The 22,709-nt window shown below is 38.2% G+C and overlaps 1 protein-coding gene across 2 annotated transcripts in view; it reads right to left on the bottom strand.

The window, feature by feature from the left end:
* RNF144A (ring finger protein 144A) overlaps positions 1-22,645 on the bottom strand; it is a 60,393-nt gene extending 37,748 nt beyond the window's left edge. The window contains exons 1-3 of one of the 2 annotated variants that reach the window (XM_015621720.3): positions 22,116-22,645; positions 21,659-21,733; positions 8,363-8,437 (exon numbers count right to left, since the gene is read on the bottom strand). The gene's annotated coding sequence lies outside the window, so the exon portion shown is untranslated. The remainder of the gene's footprint in view (positions 1-8,362; positions 8,438-21,658; positions 21,734-22,115) is intronic. The other variant, XM_015621721.3, reaches the window with a different exon arrangement.
* Between the last annotated feature and the right edge of the window lie 64 nt (positions 22,646-22,709).

The following is a 22,709-nucleotide window of genomic DNA, read 5'->3' as shown; positions in this document are numbered from 1 at the left end:
AGAAGGTTCCACCCAAATATGAGGAAGAATTTCTTCACCATGGAGGTAAATGCACAGGAACAGGTTTCCCAGAGAGGTTGTGGAGTCTCCCTCACTGGAGAAATTCAATAACTGTCTGAACACAAACCTGTGCCATGTGCTGCAGGATAACCCTGCTGGAGCAGGGAGGTTGGACTGGATGATCCCCTGTGGTCCCTTCCAACCTGACCCACTCTGTGATTCTGACCTTTGGGATTTTTAATCTTTATTATTATGGAATAGATTTGGCTTTTGAGTTACACAAACAGAACAGATGTCAAAAATTATTCAAGGAATATATCAATAGAAAAAGTTACCAAAATTAGTTTAAATACAGCATTTTCTAACATGGTATCAGCAAAATCAATTTGAATTATAATAGAAATATTAATTAAAAAAGGATGCTGCCTACATGTCACTGTATTGCTATGAAGAGAAAGCTAAAGGTACTTAAGTCAACCCCCCTACACCTTCTACATACTCCCATAATTCATCCTGTTAAAGAGGGAACACCTCAGGTACCACTGATATGCAAGCATTAATACCTAGTGCACCAGAGTACTTAACTCTGCTGTAGGTTACAGTGAATGTGACAGCCTAATCAAGAGAGAAATCACCTACTACCATTCTGTGTTATCTCCTAGCACTCCTAGACCATATTAACCTCTTCCCCAAATTAATACAGATGTTGCAACTGGTAGTCAGTCCTAGCATTCAGATACACCCCATGTTGAATGTCCATTGGAGCACTTTTGGGTTTTGTATCTGTACAAACCGCCTGCATCCTCCTCAACCTGTAACTTTTACATGCTCATGCACATGGGCAGGAAGGCAGGATGCTGAAACACAGCCTTCACTGCACATCTTGTGGGTCACAGTGCTGACCTGCTTACTAGCAGAAAGCATGCTGGGCACAGGCATAGAAAACACCTACTTACTCTTCCATTTCCCAGCAGAGAAATCTGGTTTGCTGCATAAAGTGACTGAAATTTGCATAGACTTATTCTGGCATGGAGAAAAGCATTTTTAGGGCAGCTTAAGCTTGTGCCTATTATTCTAGGGGATTATAAAGAAAAGCTTTGAAAACAAAAAATCAAATGAAGAGCTTTTTCAGTGAGTCCTCATGGTTTTTAGGAGGAGTGAAAAATACCAGAAGTAATTTTATTTCCTAAAGGAAATAAAGTAAAGCAGTGATACTTATATTTAAAGCATTTACATACACAATATATTCCCTAAGCCACTTTATAAATTGAGCTCATTCCACAGGTACAAATGATCCAGTACCTAAAAACTAACTAAAAAGCTAACTAAACCTTGTCCCACAAAAACAAGATCCAGGAAAAGGCTAATAGCTCTTCAGAAACATGCTTCTCCCTATGCAAAATATCTGTGTCAAGCCTTTTACCTTGGACATCTGTTATGTCTGAAAAAAAACTTTTCAGGAGCTTGACATGTACTCATATGGGTACTCTGAATAGTCCCAAACAGTTTATTAGCAGAAATCAACTGCAAATTGCTCTGTGGGATATTCTCTAATGTTTGCATGGTGTACACTTCAGTAGGCTAGAGCTGCCAGAAGTTTGCACCAATACAATCAAGATATAAGACAATTCAACTAATATTAATAGCCTTGGTACTAAATTCTGTGCCTCAGAAAACATGAGTAGCTGAATTTAGTGAGCAATCATTTTCTGCAGAGCTGTTTGGGCATCAGGAAATATCTCAATACAGTATTTGTCTGAGCAGTTCTGATTCCTGTAGCTTCCATCCCCTTTGTATGCAGCCCAAAAAAAGCAGACCAATCAAGTCAACATCAAAATAAGGAATAAAGAAAAAAAAAACAAACAACTTGTTTCTTGAAAAAGTTATGACTAAAAGGCAGAATTAAAAAATGATGGGCAAAGATATTATACACTTCCCAGAGGTCAAGTTACATTTCAGATAGTAGGAAACTTTCCAAGTTCAAGTCATGCTTTCCCAAACTAAATAAGACACAAACCACAGAAGCCTGCCCTATTTCCAGCTGCTGGGAAAATCACAGATGAGATTGTTCATTATGGTCCCAACCAAGTAACATGGTACACACACCACCACCCACCTCTTCAAACATACCTCTCTATTTAAAGGGAATCCACTCTACTAAAAAATATATTTTTTTAATTTCTGTAGTTGTTACTTTTTCCTATTTACTCTAACACTCATCATAATGTCTTATGCTCAGGACATTGTGGAAAAAAAAGCCAGAGGTCTGACATACCAGTTTTAAATAGACATTTGGAAAGGAATTGCTGCAGGGGCTCTAAACCAAACAGCATGGATTACAACCCACTGTTTAAAATTAGGTTTTGTGGCTGGTTCGTAGATATTCCTAGTAACAAACCCAATCTGATTGTTCTTTCTTGGCTGAAGTTATTGTACCTAGCAATCTAGGAGGCCAATAATAGAAATTTCATTTTAAATATGGCTATTAATGTTCCTAAGTATAGTCTACTTATATGACTGAACCGTGCCTCAAAGGCCTTAAGTCATTCTCTAGGTTTTGTTGGGGTTTTGGGGTTGCTTTGTTTTTATCAAAGGACAGTAAACGCTTGGCTAGGACTTAAAAGTTTGACTTGTTACTTGGATTAAATAGTTTGTCAGTATTAAAACTACACAGAAAAAAAAGCTTTCAGGGAGGAAATAAACCTGGAACATCTCTGAATTCCTATTGCATGTTTAATGACAAGAACCCACCACCAAAGAACAACTGTTTAACCATCAAAGCTATCCAACATTCTTTTTCTGAAATCCTTGGGTAACCTAAATTGTCTACTAACAGTATTTTGTCCTAGCTAATTGGCAAAGGCAGCCCTTGAGTTTCTTTCCATCAAGAAACAAATTATATAGATTCAAAAGCAAGCAGTGCTACTTTAAAAAACAAGCAAGAGGGAGGAGCACAGGAGCTGGCTGCTGCTTCTCCAAAAGAGTTGGAATACATCATTCCTTTAAAAACTGGAGACACAAAGCAGCGCATCTTCTTCATACTGGTGAGCACAGATGGGAGCAAGAGCATCACAACTTGAACCAAGATGCTTGGTGGGCTTCAGAACTCAGCTGGGAAAGGCTAGAGCAGAGCAGTGTAGGAAGACCCTATAATACAAAAGAATAAATTCAGGGTTTTTTTCAGCCACACCAAACTCTGTTCTAGTTGGAGAATAGGGAAGATTTAGCATCAGATACAGACCAGCTGTAAGACAAGGCAGTGCTACTCTAAACCTGCAAAGTCTAATAGCTGAAGTCATGCAATTGAGTTAACAGGGAGTTTGGGAATATGACTGACAAAACAACTAGGTCAGTAGCTAGCAGCACACTCATAATCTATCTGTACTTGAAAAGAACAAAAAACCACAAACCCCACTAAAGAAGGCCCATGGGAGATGGTGAAAATGAGAAGGATATGTAGACCAGGAATCATTCAAATATTAGATTTAAAAACATAAAGCAAAAGCTGACCACATGTGGCTTCTAACCATGTGGTTGTTAGAAATTAATAAAAGTAACTAACCATTTGTAAAAACAGCTAATAAAGATTTAGCAAGTATAAAAAATAATTGAAGCACTAAAAAAGGAACCAATTATGGACACAGATAAATGTCACTAGAGTAATTCAGAGTGCTGAACAGTAATACAGGCTCTCACACTTGGTACAACACTTTTATACTGAGCAACAAACAACTTAACTTCTAACCATAGGTCTGAATCACCTGAGCTGGCTTGAAGAGGATGCTACAATACCTGCAAGTGACCTGAAATAACCAGGAGGTCTGGGTTCTTGCAAAGACAGCAGTGGTCAGAGAATTAGCAGATGGAAAAAGCAGGCAAAGTGGTATGTAGTGCATAAGACAATATAATTATGCTGTGACACAGACAGTTTTTTCTCTCTCCTGCCTTCCCTACTAATACTCAAAATGAAATGTTTTCTTCTGTGGAGACTGGTTTTGCTGTTTGGTTAAAGAAAGCGGTGTTAAAAAGTAACTGTTGGGCTTGGAACAGCAAGCACTGAGGTTTGAGAGGGCTCCCAAGTGCTTGGAGAAGCTCTTTCCATAGCTCTTGAGAAAACCAGCTTGCTTGTGCAGCTCAGCCTATGCCTGATAGACCAGCTACTAACCTGCTTCCTCCCAAGGAGTTCCTCTCAAGTCCTGAGCTCAAGGCTTGACAGAAATGGGAACCAGCACCTCAATTTATAACAGAGACATTAAAAGGACTGCTGAACAATATAGCAAGCTGTAAATCACCCCTTTACCATGACAGAAAAGAAGTTACTTAACTTTATAAAGGTCAAAACACACAACAGCAGACAAGTATCTTGACTTGTGCCTCCTTCCCTGCTTCATACATTGCCAGTACATTCCATGACATTTAATATTTTGGACATTTGCAGTAGTCAGTGTCCTCTATTTCCTTTCTCAAACACTGAGCTGGCAAAAATGAACCATCTCCAACTCCACTAACTCTTGCAATCCCCTCCTAACAGAAAGGCAATCAATTTTACAGAGTCTGGAACAAACTACAAAAAGTCAATGTCAGATATAAATAGCAACCATATAAAAAGTAAACATTCACAGCCAGTCTTAGTCCTACAAACTTTAAAAGAGGTGAGAAATAACTCCTAATCAGGTTTTGGTGTATGGTATAACCCCAAAACATTCCTAGGTTAGAAGCTAATACTGATTTTAAAAAAACCAAAACCAGCTTGCAACAACAAAATAACAAAAATATAAGGAAAAAACCAGAACCCTCCAACATTTGAAACAAAGCCTCAGAAATGCAACCTGCAGCTATTTATTTCAATAAGATGCTAAGCTCTTCTGCAGCACCTGATGAGCATTCAAAACTAAGAACTGAAAACCATGAAGGCTGAGAAGGCCATGGCTGGTGAGAACGACTTCCATGCTGATCCGAGCTAGCCACAGACCCAAACACACAAACAACCAGATAAACGAAGAAATGCAGATGGCTTTAGAACGCGCAGAGATAGTTTCTTTTTTAAAATTTTGCACACTCATAAATGTATCCCATCTTCAAACCCTTCTTTATTAGTGGGGAATATTTTTTGTGACAAAAGCTAATAAATAAATGCAGTTTTTCATCTTGTTCCATGGACTATGATTAAAAACAAATTTTACTTTGTGGCTGACATCACAGAATGAGTTTGTCACCTCCACGATGCAATTCTTTCTCTATGTCACAGGGTAAAAAAACACTCTGACTTTTGTGGACAGATATTTACAGCTTTATTAAATTTTATTTTAGTTACCAGTTTCCTATGTTGGACTAAGCCAAGTTGTGCCTTTGGCTACTGCTATAAGACATAGCACAGTAATGATGATTATGATAATAATAATAATAGTAATGTAAATTATTACTGTATCACTAGATCTTGATCACCCACTTAGCACTAAATTATGGTACAATGATTCAGTTTGTGTAGGTCTCAACTGCCATTAAGGTTACAGACAGCTACTTATAAAACATCTTTATCTGAAGCAAAGCCAAAGTATTGGCTTTTGTTTCCTTCCACAGTGAAATGAAACATTAGAACTATTTTAAGGTTATAAACAATGAGACAGAAGTTATAAACTCTAATAGAAAATCTGACAATTTCAAACCAACACTAGATTATTAGAGAAGAATTCTGCATTTTACTGGCAAACTCTGACTTTCCCCATCTGCTCCCTTTTCTCCCTACTAATGAGCAGGAGCAAACTATGAAAGCACGTCTAAAGATGACAAGACCACAAGCCTCTCTAGATGTTTAGGAAAGATCAATGAGCTGTCCCCCTATGTTCACTATCACACAGACAGGAGTGGCAGGATCTTGCCTGCCAGACGAGGAAAATAAGATGGCAACGCTTCTCTGTTTTGTATTAATCATCTGAGCTATGTATGGTATGTTCTTGTTCTTTACACAAATACCTCATGATCATCTGTATGCCACAAATATTTTCCAGTACAGTTCTCCGCCAGGACATGCCCCATTTCAGTAATCCCTTAGAGCCATTTCAGTGAAATAGGGTTGGAAGGCAGCAGAAAGATTCAAGAACTCAAAGCACATTTTAACTTTGTTATGCTCACAGTATGTCAGAGCTGCCTTCACACTGATCAGAGGCCAGGAAGCATCATAGTAGGTCACAATTGTTTGACTTTTCCCAGAACATATCACACTCAACTTAGGCTTCCACTTGTTTGAGAAAATGAAAAAAAGACTGACCAGTTACACATGTTTTTCCAAGACAATGGACATAGTTCCTGAGTATGTCACATTTGTTTTCTCCCTCGTGTTTCAGAAAATGGGATATGATGCCTGGAGAAGTTTGAGGATCTTTATAGGCACCTCAGCAAAATCTAAACAAACAGCAAGGTGAGAACATAACAAGCTGCACTGCTGAAAGAATACAGTGATGAATAGGTGCAGAGGCAGACCACCATGCCTGAAGGCATGGGACTCTTCAGGAGCGGATGGAGAGCTGAAGGAAGGGAGAGAGAAAGGCTGAGGGACCGTGGCTCATTTAACTTCCCACAAGGAAACCAAGAAGAGATATGGTTGCTCACTGAATACCCATGAAGCAGGGTAAAGTACAACACTAAATGGGAGGGGAACTAGTTCAAGAAATTATTGAACCCAAGGACAGACATGCATAAACCTGCCATTTCTCACTTCTTATAAGGATTTTCTTCAAGTTTCTAAGTATCAAGAATGAAGAATATGTTTCTAGCATAGCTTACAAAAAGTAGGAAAAATGCTGGTTACTTGTAAGCTGAAAGTTTATAAAAGCAATTAACTAGAGCACTGTGAGGGACAAAAAAATAATCTGATTTTTTGTATTTAAATTTTAAATCAACTAGTTAAATTAAAGAAGAAAACAATAAAACTATTTTTTTTTAACCTCAGCTTTTTTTTTTTTAAGCAAGGGATATGAAAGACAGTATCAGACATTTTGGTCTTAAAAAAAATGTTATCCCTTCTTCCCCCCTCCCATTTAGATTTTCTGCCTGTAAAAAAAGATGTGAAAATACAGATTTTTTTCCACTTAGTACTAAAAAATGGGACAGAAAAAAAAAAGATGAAAAATATTTCAACTAGCTATATAATTAAGTACTTCTTTATATTAAGATATGTTACTCAAGCAGAGCATACATATTGTTATATTAAATCTTCAATACTTTAAGAAGGGTATGATTATGTTTTCACAAGAGGTTTTTCCTGTAATCAAAAAGAGTCAAGTAAGAACACCACTATACTTCAATAACTAAGCCAAGAACATGACTTTTAAAGAAAAAGAGGGAAAAATAATTGTACAATCTGCTAGTCAGTAAGTATATGACTTTTTAGTACTATTTCCAGAAAATGAATGGATGCAAAAGAGGCATTAATTGGAAAAATGGAAAACTACCAATAGCAAGTCACAAGCTAAGGCAAATAAAAATCCTAAAAATGACATTATTTCTGCATATAGCCATAAATCAGAGCAAGCATAATGCAGAACTTGCAGCTCTAGTGATATTCACAGGATGACCTTTTCCAAACTAAAGAGAAATAGATAGGTTTTCATTATTTAAACGTAAGACCTACTGCCTTCTAAAATATCTGAAGATAAATATGTGCTCTGTTTTTGTTTGACTGGAGATACATTTACCAATTACATCAATTATTTTCTATGGAGTACATATAGAACTGTAGCTATCTTAAAAAGGAAATCACTTTATTATATCATCCCCTTATTTGGAGTATGAAGTATATAAGGCACATGGAGTACACAGAAAATGGAACTATTAAATCAAAAACCACATATGAAAACAAAACAGGCTCTGTTACAGAGATGAAGATATACTTTTAGATGTGTTTTATATGTGTGTATATATATGCACATATATATGTTATGCAGAGATTTAAAAATGAAAGTTTAGTGAGGCCATTTTAGGTGGTACCATTAAACTGTGCTTCGAGGATTGAGATCACACAAGTCTCTGTGACTTGGATTTTGCTAGGAAGCTAATTAGAGTGCAGATTCAGTTGTTTTCCTACATTTCTTTGGTAAATGAACCAACCCTTTTCATGTTAGAGCTCCATAATTAAAAGCAAACTTTGACAAATTCCCTCATCTTACACGACCCCAGGCTATGTGGCTTCCACTTTTATGGGAAACCACAAGAGCAATTCCAAAGACTGTAAAACCCATCTCTCAGGCGTATTTTTCTCCTCCCACAGCTTCTGTTGGCATCAGAGTCCTATAAAAGCATGGCTGTATTGAAAATTTCATGTCTATGCCCTGGACAAGCATTATTAAGACAGTCAAACACCTACCACAACAATCTCTCCTTTGTCAGTCACACGGATCCCATGAGAAAGCACCAACCAGTCTACAATTTTGGTAAGTGTCTGAAAGACAAAAGATAAGATAATTAGATAAGATAATAACATTTTATTTCAAGTGACTGTATAAAACCAGAACTAAGAGTTCCACTTTGCCAAGCAGCTTTTAAAATTATGTGATAGCAGTCTTAGCAGACAAAATTTCATGGTGGACTTGGCAGTACTGGGTTAACAGTTGGACTTGACAGTCTTAGAGGTCTTTTCCAACTAAACAATTTTATGATTCTATGAATTCAGAAAACAGCAACTGGCAGGAGTCCTACTTTCACTGCAAGCCATTTCCCATTTTTCTAATTTATCCAATAGTGTTTTTTCTCAGAAGTAAACCATCAGCTGAGCTCCTTTCCAACAAATACTCAAACTTATTTACTCAAACCAAGCATGTAGATTTTAAACATAAAACATGTCTTTTGTTGCCAAATATTAAAAAAAAAAAAAGCAGTTTGGAATAAGTTTATAGCCAAACATACAAAATTCCATCTTCCTTATTCATTTAAGTTTTAAACAACATGTTATTTTAAAATATTTGTAATTATTGAAGGATGTTTTAATGCTTAAAAATCCTAAAAGTAATCATTTAATTCCCGCAACATTCTCACCCTCCACTGATTTCCATTTAGAGAGAGAGATGTGATATGGGAAAATATCTACCAAACTTCTAGAAAAAACAAACAGTAACTACTGTTACTCAGGCAACCAATGCTCAAAAAAACCCTCAGATATATGTACTCTAAAATTCTAGGCTACTGAACAGCTTATTCAGCCAACAGCTGTGTCACCAAAACAAGGTTCCCCCCTCACTTCTTTAAAACAAATCTTGTTTGAAAATTAGGAAAACTGACAAAAATCGTTATTGTCCTCTTCCTAAATTATCTTGACCTTTCAGGAAGAAAATCATAATCTGTTTTCATTATGGTGTATTTACTCATAAAATAAGAAAACGGTTTCCTGTACCTTGGGGTCAGAAGGTCCATGGGATGTATCAGACTGTTAACCTGAACACCACAAATTATTACACATTTTCCAAGTACCTCAACAGCAAGGTAAGTAGCTTTTACATTGATAACAAATACTGCCTGGGCATGCAGCCTGCCTTGGGCTGGAAACCTCGAGAGATTCACCACTTTCTCTAATGGTAGGAAGGGCAATTTACTGGTTTGAAAAGCTACAACTGTTCACCTTTCCATTTAGCTCTTCAGACAGTGTTTCTAGCTATGCTTATCACTCTCTAAATGGAAGAATGAAAATAAATTTAAAAAGGAAAGTAAAATAATTGAATACAATACACTTTCTTGTCAAGGCAACTAAGATGTTCAGTCTTTTGTACAGTCAGGGTATGTTTAAGCTGCATTCAAACTCAATTTCTAAAGCTGTACCACAGATGTTTCTCATCTCTTCTGCCAGCTGTCCTTTTTAGCACACACCTTGTCCTGGGCCAGCACTCTCAGTCATTGCATCAGCTTCATCTGATTTAGGCATCTCCTAATCTCTTTCTTCCTCTTAAAACCTTGCCCTTGCCAGCACCTCGCTCAGCGCTTCACTAAGCGCTCTACCAGCGCCGCCTTCCTGGGGCCCTCTCTCCCACTTCTGTCTAGGAAAGGCCAGGGGGGTGGATCCTGAGAAAACAAATAGCTCTTTATCAGCAGTGTTTGTCACTCCTCGTTTGCTCCTGGGCAATTCTTTCAACCACAAAAATTCAGTTTATCCTCGCTACAGAACTACCTCACAGATTTACCTCCTACTCCAAGTCCCTCTCTCTCTTTCTTTATCCAAACTGGAAATTTCAATCCTTCTCTCTGGCATTTTCTTGGAGTTATCCAGCTATTAGGTTAAGCTCCACACACATATACATACCACTTATCTCCCCTCCCATACAAACTTTCCCAAGAGGCCCTTCTTAAATAGCCATCATCCTGCCAGTCCCCTAGCCTGCACACTGGTTATTGTAATCAATAGTAAGTTGTATGTCTAAATCCTGTACAAAGAACATGCATGTAATATACATAAAATGCAGTCTTTTCTCTGATTTTTGACAACTAAAATGGTTATCCTAGTTTATAAAATGTTATCCTTTTATCCTGAAAGATTTTCCTCCTTTTCGCAGGCTTCAATCAAGTGAATCCAGCTTCAAGAATTTCTGAAAGGACATAAGCAATGGTCATCTCCTGCACATGCCTCTGGGCTATTTTAACTCTTATTTAATTCATGTAATTGCTTTTTCCAAATTTTATTTTTATAAAAGCATCCCAAATGCTTTTCCCATAATTGTAATAACTTTCTCAGTCTTCTCAGCCTTTTCTCTTTATCATTTTTTACTAATGTTTTATCCACCATCAGCAACAAAGCAATTTATCTCACAAAGATGACCTGACTAATAAATCCATTCAACATTTTTTAGATATTTGTCTTTGGATGACATGAAGTTTGTATTAAAATTATCTGGACAGGAATCCAGTAACTACTACTAAAAATGCAGGTGGAAAAAAAAAGCAGCTGTTCACATTCCATTTCCATATTACATCACTTGCAGGATTTTTTTTCTCTTCTAATAATTATTGTTGCTCTTTCTAGACCGCCCAAAGGTTTTCAAAAGACCTTTTAAAGATGTAAAAACTAGAATCAGATACAGAATTTGAGTGTTATTGTCATTAATAACATCTCTATCATCCCAGGAGAAAAATGCTTATTTTAAAAATCCCATCAACCAAGGATTAAATTAGCCCTCTCTTCCTGTAATAGTGTACTGATACCTTAATTGTTCTGTATCCAGCTTGTTCCCTACACTTTTGCAGGGCTGCTCTTTTCCAGGATGCAGTCCCTCATGCTTCATGTCTGGCAAACTTTTCACCAAGAAACCTGAACAGCTACATCTTGTATACAAACCTTTGATTTTACTCATCAAAAAGAAATAAATCATTCTTTGTAGCTTCTTACTTATTATTACAATCTGGTAAACAGTGTAATTGGATGCTTTTTTTTCCAGCTTCTGTCTTAGAAATGAAAACTTTAAATGGTGTCTTGCCTAGGCCCAATACTGGAACATCTTGATTCTCAGTTTATTTTGCACAGATACCTATCTACTTGTTTATATTTTACAGTTGGCTGCTGTTCCATTCACCTGGCAGGCTTTTACTGATGTGCTCTAATGGTTTCCCCAAAAAAAAGCTGTATTGTACAGAGCCACAAGCTGACAGGCAGAAGAATTAGGAAACCTGTGCCAGTCTCAGCACAGGACCAGTGGCAGATGTGGAAAGAAAGGCTGTGGGATCTACTCTATATTCGTGTGACAGCCCATCATCTGTTTTTTGTGTCAGCCAAGAATAGCCAGGAGGCACAAATGGCCGTGAACTCATCTCTCTCCACTTCATCCTGTCAGAGCTTATGATGCAGCTCACAGCCTGGCAGCCACAGGGTCCAAGGACAAACGCTAAAGGGCACATAGGAAAGAGGATGAGTTTTGACAGGTTATATGCACAAGAAGGAATTTAAGCTTCTGATTCTCACTTTACTAACAGTGGTGACAATTTGTGATTATGCAAAACATGTCCTTACCAATCTCCTTTGCTTTGTCAGGAGACAGCATTTCATACAGTCCTACACTGTCAGCCCTACTCACAGGGGGAAGGGACACAGGGTGAAAGATGAGATCCCTCAGCAGTGCCAGCTCCTGCAGCAATCAGGGGAGCAACACACTGGTCAGAGGCAAATTCTGCTGTGCCAGGTACTTACAGGCCACAAACAAATTGAAGCCCTGTGCCAAGGAGACAGAGTTACATCCTGGAACAGTAAGCAAAATTTAAGTGTACAGCTTAGAGTAGAGAGAAGCACTTAGGAACTCTGGGTAAAGCTCCTTGCTGCACAGTGCAAGCTTAAGTACACTGTTGCTCAAGCCAGGGGATGAAATTCTGATGGGTTCCCTTAAGCAGAGTAGAAAGCTACACCCGCCACAGTCCTTCCCCTTCTTCCCTCTGGTTTATATATCCCACAACATTTTCTCCTGGCAAGTGCTATTTAGGCTACCATAGCTGAACAGATATTTGACTGGCTGGTTCTCAACAGTGAGGTGCTTTTCATCAGATCAGATGTGGGAAGCTCTTTAAAGGCTTTTTAGAGAAAGCAACTACATGATTTCATGAAGACAGAAAAAGCTCAAAGCACAGTGATAAAAGGCATTTTAATAGATCCATTCATACTAATACAGGAGATACTGTGTGCTGAAAACAGGGAAATATAATACTTTTCTAGCATGATAGGCCAGATTTAATTGCTAGCTTTGCTTTGAACCTGACAGCTATTACTATTCTACCAACTCCTGGATGCACTTCTAAAGAAGCTTTCTCATTTCAGATTTTTAAGAAGAGATGGTTGGATTTAACTATCAGGTTTATTATACGTAATAGAAAAGTACACAGAATTAAGTCTTCATAAGAAGACAATTCCCCACCACATACACACCTGCTTATTAAAAAGCTGGAGTGGAAAATGTCTTCCCTGTATTTATTTTTCCCTCCAGTGAAGAAAAAACAAATCAAAACCTTCAGTTAAAATAATGAAATCATGATTTCATATTCATTTTACCAGATGAGCTTTTCTAAGCCTTCCAAAAGATCCCCAAACATAGTAAAGTTAACTAAATATTCTATGTTTTCCTATAAAAAGGTAGAGGTAGGCAGATCACAGCCTTTCAAAAAATAATACAATTGTGTAGGGGAAAAAAAATAGCTTTTTCCACATGACTAGTCTAATATCCAAGGGAAAAATATTAAAATAATTTGACCACAATTGGGATCTGATTGTGGTGTAAATACATAATTGTATGAGAACATAAACCCATTTTTAATTCCTTCATTTGCAAATATTTTTAAAGCTATTGATCACTTACAGATACTAGAGAGAAATTAAACTAAAAAAGGGTCTAAGGTTTAGTCTAACCTAGAAATCAACAGACTTAATGTGACCTGATTTTGTCAGTCAATCACAAATGGACCAAAGAAGTTGCCCATAATCTCAGATACACTGAAACACACAAGGCATTTGACTGATAGAAAAAAAGGAAACATTCTCTTTCATTTTGAAGAACCTAGATTCACATTCCTTCCCTCTTGAAACCTGACCACACAGGACATGACTGGGTGAAGAAAAACACACTGGGCAACTCCTTTTAAGCTACAAAGTGGCCACAAAACACATGAAGAGGCACAGATGTGAACTGAGGTACAACTGCATTTTGCATAGGCTAAGCCAGATGGACTGACTTGGCAATGGCTCCATCACTGCAACTGGCAGTGAACTGCACAGCCAAAAAAAAAAGGCAAAACAGGAGGCAAGAAGAAATTGATATAATGGTATTATTCCAAAGCATATGCTCCCTGTAACCCTGGAACTTTTGGGGATAGTCTCCCTATGCCTGTTGGATGATGTGACTGTCAGTACTCTTCTATATCTTGTGCTGTATCAGAAAACTACCAAAGGCACTATCAGTTAAGAGAGGACTATGGTTCTTGGATGGAAAAGGGAATTACATACGCAAATTATCTTCAGTTTACTGCCTCAGGTTTCCTATGGAGTCACAAAACTAAGTCAACTAACCAACAATCCCCTCCCAACACACACAGGAGACCACAGGGACAGCATGTGAAAAGAGGGAAAAGATCCAAATAGGAATTGTCATGAAGGAAAATACAGCTCCACATACAGAGCACACAGCCCCTTCCTTCCCTTTGTGCTCCTTTAGGACAAGGCATGCAATGCTGCAATTTGCAACACCACAGTAGCCAAAGGCCCATTCAACCTGGCTCCCTTCATGGCTAACACCAGACAATATCCTCTGAGAGGGTTCTTGAATAATTCACATCTATCCCATCACACAGCACTGCTCATTCATTGGTGGGCACATCAAGCCTTCACACATTAGGAGTTCATATAATTTAAGATGTTCCATTAGATGCCCAACACTTTTGGGACAGACTGCCCCAAAGCCACTCTTTGCATCTGCGGTACTTCCCTGGAATAGATGACATCTATGGAAGCATACTGCATTGAGAGGAAAACCACTGTATTTACATTATTGTTTTCTGAGGAGTTCATATCTTTTTTCTTTGACAGTTTCATTATACTCCTTAACTGTTAACATCCACAGAAAATGTCAACATTCAAATCCAGCAAGTATTTTTGGAAATAATTTATGCAAAGTATCCCTATTTCAAAATATCCTCATTTCCTTATTTCCATGTATTGAATGGCTGCTGAGTAGGAAGAAGAATATGGAGGAGAAGAAATTGGAGGAGGCTTTTTGTGTTATTATTATTGTGAAAAGTAAATTGTTTTAAAGAAATATGAAAACAGTATACTCAGGAGAAATAGTTCTCTGTTAAATGAGGGAATCTTTTCTCTGCAGACTTTGCATCACTGTAGGTATATAATAGTTTTAAATGTCAGGAGCCACCTCAATTAAAGAGAAAGTAAATTTGGCACTTAGACTCCCTAAGAAGTGCAATCACAGAAGGTTCTGTTACAAAGTCCTTTCAAGCATTCAATAAATGCATTAAAACATGATGTGCTTTATCTGATGCACACATTCAAAAATGAAGTGCCCATATAAAATAGGAACACAAGTCTTTATTTTCTTGTTAAAACATTTATTGTTTTCAGGTAGTAGAGTTCTACATACTTTCACTAAATGAAAAAAATCAAAGCCTGATGAATGTCTGGGAACAATCTCATTGCGTAACCTCCAATTTTCTCCCACTCAAGCACTGAAACAGTTGGACAGCAATACAGAGACTTTAACTAATATGAAATACCTAAACTCAGGTCTACAGCTCCCACAAAGAGCATTTCCTACACATTTCTAGGAAGACCTGTTTTCTAATGGTAAGATAGCAACTTTCTGCAGACTTTCAGCAACTTCCAAGAGCTCAGACATATACTGCTTTTCATTTAAGCCTGCTTGTTTTTAAGTTTGACTGTAAAGATTTATTTTTTTTAAGAGAATGATTTCCTCTCTTTCCTGTAAAGCTCCAGATACTTGGATCACTTACTATGGTTTCTTCATAACCAATAGGGCTGAGTAAGTCCCATGTTAAGGCAATTACATGGAAACTGCCTTGGTATTGGGAAAACAAGTGGACTTTCACATTAGTTGAGGTGATTTTGATAGGACATCCTTATGTGCACTTATTGTTTCACCCTGGAACTCTCCAGGTTATAGTTTTAGTAATATCCTGTCCAGCACAGCATAAAAACTGTTCTGTTCTGCAGGGTTTTTTTGAGTTGTTTTTCCCCTCCAAAAATAGCACCATCTTTGCTCTTCCACAGTTCAAGATCAGAACTGGTTGATAGCACAGTGAAAATACACTTATTTCAATGAAAAGGATAGGTTCAGTCTCATGGGGTGAGAAATGAAGCTGCATGAGAAAATATACTAAGGTGAAAGGGACAAAGCAGACATACTCTGCCCTTGCAGCAATCGCTCCTGAAGCTGCCTCTAACAGCAGTGTTGCCAGCCAGCAAAATGGTACATCACTATTATTAGCACAATAAAGGGGCACGATGGTTTGACTCTTCCTTATATTGGCAGCTGTGGTGAATCATCCCATCCAAAAGCAACTATTCCTGTTAATAAAAGTTACAGGGACATGCCTGTGTTGGTCTGAAGTCCAGTGCAGTAGAATCTCGGAGCACAGGAAAAGAAATCCCAAAAAAAACCCTTGCAGACCTCTCAGAGAAGACAGATCAAAACAGTAAACTTTCCAAGGAAGAGCAGCCCATGAAAACACATTTATCTGTAACTATTAGAAAGCTTCACAGCAGTAGTTTAAATTAAAAAGCAGGGAACACAGTCAAACATTATATTTCATTCAGATCTGTGAACTTCAGCTTTCTATGGAGCTAATGGAAATGTGAAGTGACTGATGCAAATATTTAGCACTAACTGACAGTTTGCTAAAAAGACTATCACATTCTTTGGATTTATGAGCTGTCTATGAATTTGTCATACCTTGATTTTTGACTAAATATGTAACATGAACTGAAGTTAGAACTACCCTGTTGCTTCCTCTGAAGTGAGATTTTATTTTTAAGACAATGACAAGCTACAACAAAAGAGAACAGAAGACAGAGAAGTGGCTTATCACACTCCCAGTGACTACAGATGCAAAGGGGTTAAGACAGTAAAACCACAAAGAACTATTATGTTTCACCCTCAATAAAAGCCAGTGGTAAAACCTTTCAGAATGGATTTTCAGACATAAATCCATGCAAAGTAAATGGCCAATGCTGCTGCTCCAGTGGTACATCACATCATGCAAGTAAGGAGACAGATGACATGAGGCTACATATTCTGAACACCACCACAGCTGATGCCCAGTGACAGCAGAAGTTTGATGGAGCCAAGCTGTTTGCTTCAACAAGCAGCAGAGGTGAAAAACTACAGTGGAGAGAAGGATGAACTCACACAGAGAATGGCTCCCTCAGAGCCACAAGGATCCAAAGTACAGAGCACAACCAAACACACTGAGCAGAGCCAACAACAGCATGGAGAGGTGCCAGGGTCAGCAGCACTGCTTTGAGCAAGCTTCACACAGCAACAATTCTTCCAGCACAACCCTCCCCAAGGCCAGGGACTGTCATATCACATGGTAAAGAGAAACAAACAAGTTTTCAGCCTTGATATAAACTTACACCCTACAGGTGAATAGGAACAGATGAGCATCCATAAATTCAGAAGGTGTTTAAGTGCTTACCATCAGAACTACAGATACCACACCCTGCACCCTCTGGAAGCCCTTGGCTTCAGCTCCTGCAGAAACTGCAAGGTTGACCACCATGTTGTGCTTAACCTGTTTCACTTCTCAGTGAAACAGGAAAAGAACACTGCTCTGTTTTACCTGAGGCACAAAGCTTATGACCTCAGCTCAGTCTTTGGAGCAAGCCAGAGCCCAGCAGGCTCCAAGTGTGGTCCTGAGGATCAATGAGACTACACAACAAGAATAACCAACAGCCCATTTGTGCTGGCAAACGCATCCTACAGCTGTGACTATGGTTATCCTACCTCTCACAGTGAGACCTAATGAATACTGTCACATCTTTGCTAGAAAGCTAAACACACACACCTAAGAAACAGTAATTGACAGGAAAACCTGGTGATTTAAAGTAATGAGAAATCACCAGAAAACCTTTCAAAATACAAGATGTCAATAATTATCAGAAGTACAAAGAAAAAGAACAGAAAGCTCTAACAAAACTGGGGCTTGGTTTGGTTGTTTGTTTCTTTTTCTTATTTTAAATATGGTCTGCCTTTCCACAAATCTAACACACCTTATACACTCTCAACATGTATCTTTTCGGTCAGCACTTTTTTCACAAAAGTAAGAACAGACAGTACACATCAAAGGTAGAAGTAATGCATAATTAATCTAAGAAAGTAGGTGTGTTTTCTCCTCTAGGCTCCAACTGCATGACAGGAAATACATTATTCATGAACGAAGATGATGGTACAACATTAATCAAGTCTGCGTGACAAGACAAACAAAGACCACAAGATGTATTCAACAGATACCAGTGTGCAAAAGTGATCAGCTAACTGAAAGGTTCACACAGAGTCTGTTTACAGAAAACAAATACTGAGGAGAAATACAGAAATAAGACTGAACTGCTTCAAATTGCTTCCTATTAAGTCTTCTTCCATTTGGCGAACAACCTTTATACAATACAACTACCAAAAAAAAAAGTTCCTGGCTGTCTAAATAATTGCTATTTCAAAGCAAAATTAATAAAAGACAAGAGTTAAAATAATTATTTTAACAAACAGGAACTAACATAAGGAGGACATATATGAAGAACAATAATAAAATATTTTTTAAAATCAATGAATCTTTCTTTTCTCATAATGCACTTATGCCATATTATAATCTTGGGGCTAAAGACTAAACACTTGCTCCTCTTCATATTCAAAACTGTTGCAAAAACACTCAGAAATGAAGGAACAGTATAATTTGAAACAGTGTCAAAAAATAGGAACACAATGTAAGTTGATTTGTAAGCAACTGAGCCAGTAAAATCTAGTTTGCTAGAAAAGTGTGTGTCTAAATTGTAGGAAGAGTTCAAACCTCAATCTGTCCTTCAGCACACATCTTTCTGCCAAGGTGACCTAATGCCAGAAAAGGTGTAGGTTTATTGGAGATACCACCCTCTCACAAATGCAACCAGAACCTCAAAAGGTTTAGAAATTAACAGCAAGAATGAAAGACATTCACAGAGAGTTGCATGCAATTTCTATTTTCTCAGAAAACCAGGCTAAAAATATACATACACTGACTGCACATATCTTGGTCTTGAACTTGCAGTTTTTGTTACAAGACTGTACTGGAGACATGAGCCTGACCACACAAGTCACAGAGCATTGCTCTCATTCTGTCTGCATGGATGTATTTCTTAATACGGGAATAGAGATGAAGGGAAAGCTGTTTCCCTTAAGTAGTAAAAGAAGGACACCCAGACTTAAAAAACATTCATTTTCTTTCTAAGAGGACAAACACTGTCTGAAGCACCAGGACCAGAAAAATACAGTTGCTTTACAGAATGCAGCATGACCTCTGCTGTCAGCCCAGGGAGGGGGCATTTGGGCAAAGCACTGACTCTGCTCACCCATATCACCACAACCATCCTGTGTTGTCACTGCAGGGAGGCAGCCCAGGCTGAAAACACTATATAAGAGGACAGAATGAATGCAACCACTTCTGATGCTTCTGTCAGACCTACCCCCATCAGATGCCATTTAGAGAAATTAAAAGTAAAAAATATACATTTATTATACACTGCATAAAATTTTGTATATAGCATATATTATATATATATATAAAAAGTATATGTTGAAAAATTCATATCTGTGAGATAATAAAATCCACACACAGATCCTCATCAGCAATCAAACATGAAGCCAATCAACTGCTGAACAGCAATGACATAATAAGCATAGGAAGAAGCTGATTGTGAACCAGATTATCAAGGGCTAATAATGGATTTTTGCTTCAATATATTTTCCTATTTCATTTTCATATTCCTCATATTTGATATTCCTGGCTAAATATGAGTCTTCTGCAAGGACTGTACGTGTAGAACAGTATACAATTCTTATCCAATATATGAGTTGAGATAAAGGTTGCTGAAACTGCCTCCAAGAGCCATAGTGATAGTTTTCATAGCTTGTAGTTCATACTGGAGTTTTATGGGTACAGAAAATAATCTGAATATTCCAGAAATAGAACCGTCAGTAAAATTTCCAAGTGAAATTCAAGAATAAAAACTCCAAAACTATGGAGTCTGGCTGCTCACAAGTAAAGCAGTGATCAGTGCAAGCAAGCTGAACATTTGTATGTAATGAAAAAAATTATGCCTGAACCTGGTAAGTTAGAAATTTATTTTCCAGACAACCTGCATGACCCATTCACATTCTGAAGTATTTCAGATAATCCATTGCACATCATGAAGAAGAAAAAGTTGGTATTTAATAAGCTTTAGTGCATTTTTTCAATCACAAGTCATTCCATTCAATATAAACAGGATGAAGTTGTATTAAACTGTCATACTGATACCTGGAGGATAACAGCAAGGTGTTTCAATACAACAAACTACCATTCACTTGGTATTCTTTGAATAAAAAGGTGAAAATGCTGTTGTAATAAGGAAATAACATAGTCATGCCAAGACTAGAACCATCTGACAAGATATTCTGTCTTCACAGTAAATAAAAAGTTACCGGACATATTGATTTGCTTTCTCTGTTCCTCATTTTCTTCAGCCTTTTTGAGAAAAGACACTTAATGGTGTTACCACTATAAATGGCACCACCAGCAAATAACCAAGCTATTTGAAAATCCATTTCATACTATCACTGCAAGCTCCAGAATTTGCTGACTGCATATGCAGAAAAACTGTAAGCATTTCTGATCTCAGTTGATTAGGAAATAAAATACCACTTCTATCACTTTGCAGCAAGCAGCCAGAAGAGCAAGTATATTTTCAACAGTTTGTCCTAGCCATCAGAAGTGGAAAACAGACATTATCATTATGATCTCTTTTGTCTGATCGACTTCAAAAGGTCAGGGAAAGATGAATTTTTTGAGCTTGTTTCTGCAAAGCAATAGAGAATAGGCTATTGGCCTATAGAATGAACAGCTGACCACAGCCTAAGTTAGACACAGCAGAATCACTACACCATTCAAAATGAATGGTGGGTTAGTTTGTAATTGTTATTCATTTCCTTTTTGTAACTCAAGATGTAAAAAGGAACAATGAAAAGCAAGTCTTCTAATCAAACCACAGACAACTAATTCAATCACATAACTATTGATACTAATCCACAGGAAATAGGGTAGTAAGTATAACAGGATCCAGTTCCCCGGCTGCACCAGGTCTCTAGGAGAGAAAAGGTCTGTAATCGCTGACCAGGCTGCAGGATGATCAGAGCCATTGTTCTTCCCTGAATCAGCACTGGGAGGGCAAATAAGTTTTCTGCCAGCCTATGAGAGCGTTCTTGAAAATACAGCAGATACACTGAAGCCATTCATACCCATTGTATGACAGTGCAGCCAAAACTCATGTGTAAGACAGCAGCTTTGTCCCTTGCCTTAACTGAAAGAAAAGTTGTCAAAGTTATAAAAATCCTCACATTAAATCCAACAAGAACTTGGAATGTAGCGCTGGGGGAGAAAAACAAAACCCACGCTTAAAACCAAAAAAGTTTAACAACTATATAGCCTTTTTTCCCCCACAAATTATTTCCTTAAAATACTGAATTAGGCAAAAAAAGACTGTGATACTTCTAATAGTGTAAAAGTGTAACTTTTAATACTGTGCTTCAAGGGCAAAAATCTACAATAACTGCAGACAACAAACACATGATTTGATCCAGCAGCTCCTAGGATATGAATCATGGTGATTTAGATATGAGGGGAAATCAACCCTGTTTTATGTAAAGGATGGCTTATTCAAAGTAGTTAAATCAAACTGAAACACCCATCATTGTACTATTATTTCAATCACAGATGGTTTCTCCTCCTCATAATACACACATAGCACAAGAAGATAATGAGACATGATGGCCAGGGAAATGGAGGGTGAGGGGGTAAATAAAACTTCATCCTAGGGGGCAGGGATGGTGGTGGGGAAAATCCTGTCTTTTTCAAGACACTCCCGAACAAAAGGAACTATTTTTTCCCCTCTTACCACAACTCTTCTCACTTGATCCTGCTTTTTCTTGGGTATTTAACAAACTTCATGTCAGGACACCTTGATACCTGACTGCCAGGAAAGAAATAATCTAAGTTTTCCCACACTGTAGAGTCCCAATAAAGCATAAATTAATCATTTTCATTAAAGGCACAAATCTTCCCTTCACCATACTACAATCCTGCACACTCTTTTACCCCCCCAATCACCCCTTCACTAGCCTCTGATGGCTGTGAGATAAGCACACAGGAGCAGACAGGCCAGCCACCAGAAGTTAAACTACTGATGTAATCTGTCTAGTAGCACTCTGCCCAAAAACATGTAACTTCAGTTTAGCCACTCCTGGGCCAGCACTGATAAGCTAATGTGAAATGAAGCAATCCATTTCCCAATGTAAACAGTTGTTTGGCTACACGGAGAACAATATAAACAAATGGATCTATTTATAAATCACCATTTATGCTTGTTGTAGAACAGGAATATTATGTTCCAGGGCAGAAGTGACAGCAAAAAGTCAAACAGCTGGTATCTTCTTCCATCAGCCTGCCCCGCTGACACTCTCTGTTCCAGTTCTATAGAAGCAATAAACACATGATGCAGGGCCTCAACTGTTTAGGAACAAGATACATTTGGTCTGGGGTGGGGGGGTTGTCAACCTCATTTTCGTACCTATGGGTTCTTACAACAGCTCAAAAAAAGTCAACGGCAACATCACTTCAGCTCAGGGCAGGAAAAAGCGAGCCTTTACGCCTACTTCTTCCACCCCTGCAACCCAAACGATCCGGTTTCTCCCCAGGCTGCACCCTCCGCTTGTACTAAGAACACTGGCTGGGGGTGGCACTCCACAGACCCCTTTAGTCATTATTCCCCTCTCCCCAAAGAACGGCTACTGCATTCCAGAGCACTGGGCTCTTTCGAGACGTTTTCGCTCGTTTACGGAAAACCCAAGAGAGAGCACACGCGGGGCTGGGGAGCCGCAGTCATTACGCCCCCGACGCGGCGCTCCGCCGGCGGCAGCGCTTCCCGCGGGCAGCCCGCGCCTCGCCGT

This window comes from Parus major, chromosome 3, assembly GCF_001522545.3.
Source record: "Parus major isolate Abel chromosome 3, Parus_major1.1, whole genome shotgun sequence".
NCBI lineage: Eukaryota > Metazoa > Chordata > Aves > Passeriformes > Paridae > Parus > Parus major.
Note: the sequence above shows the minus strand (reverse complement) of the source record. Positions and strands in the feature narration are given on the sequence as shown.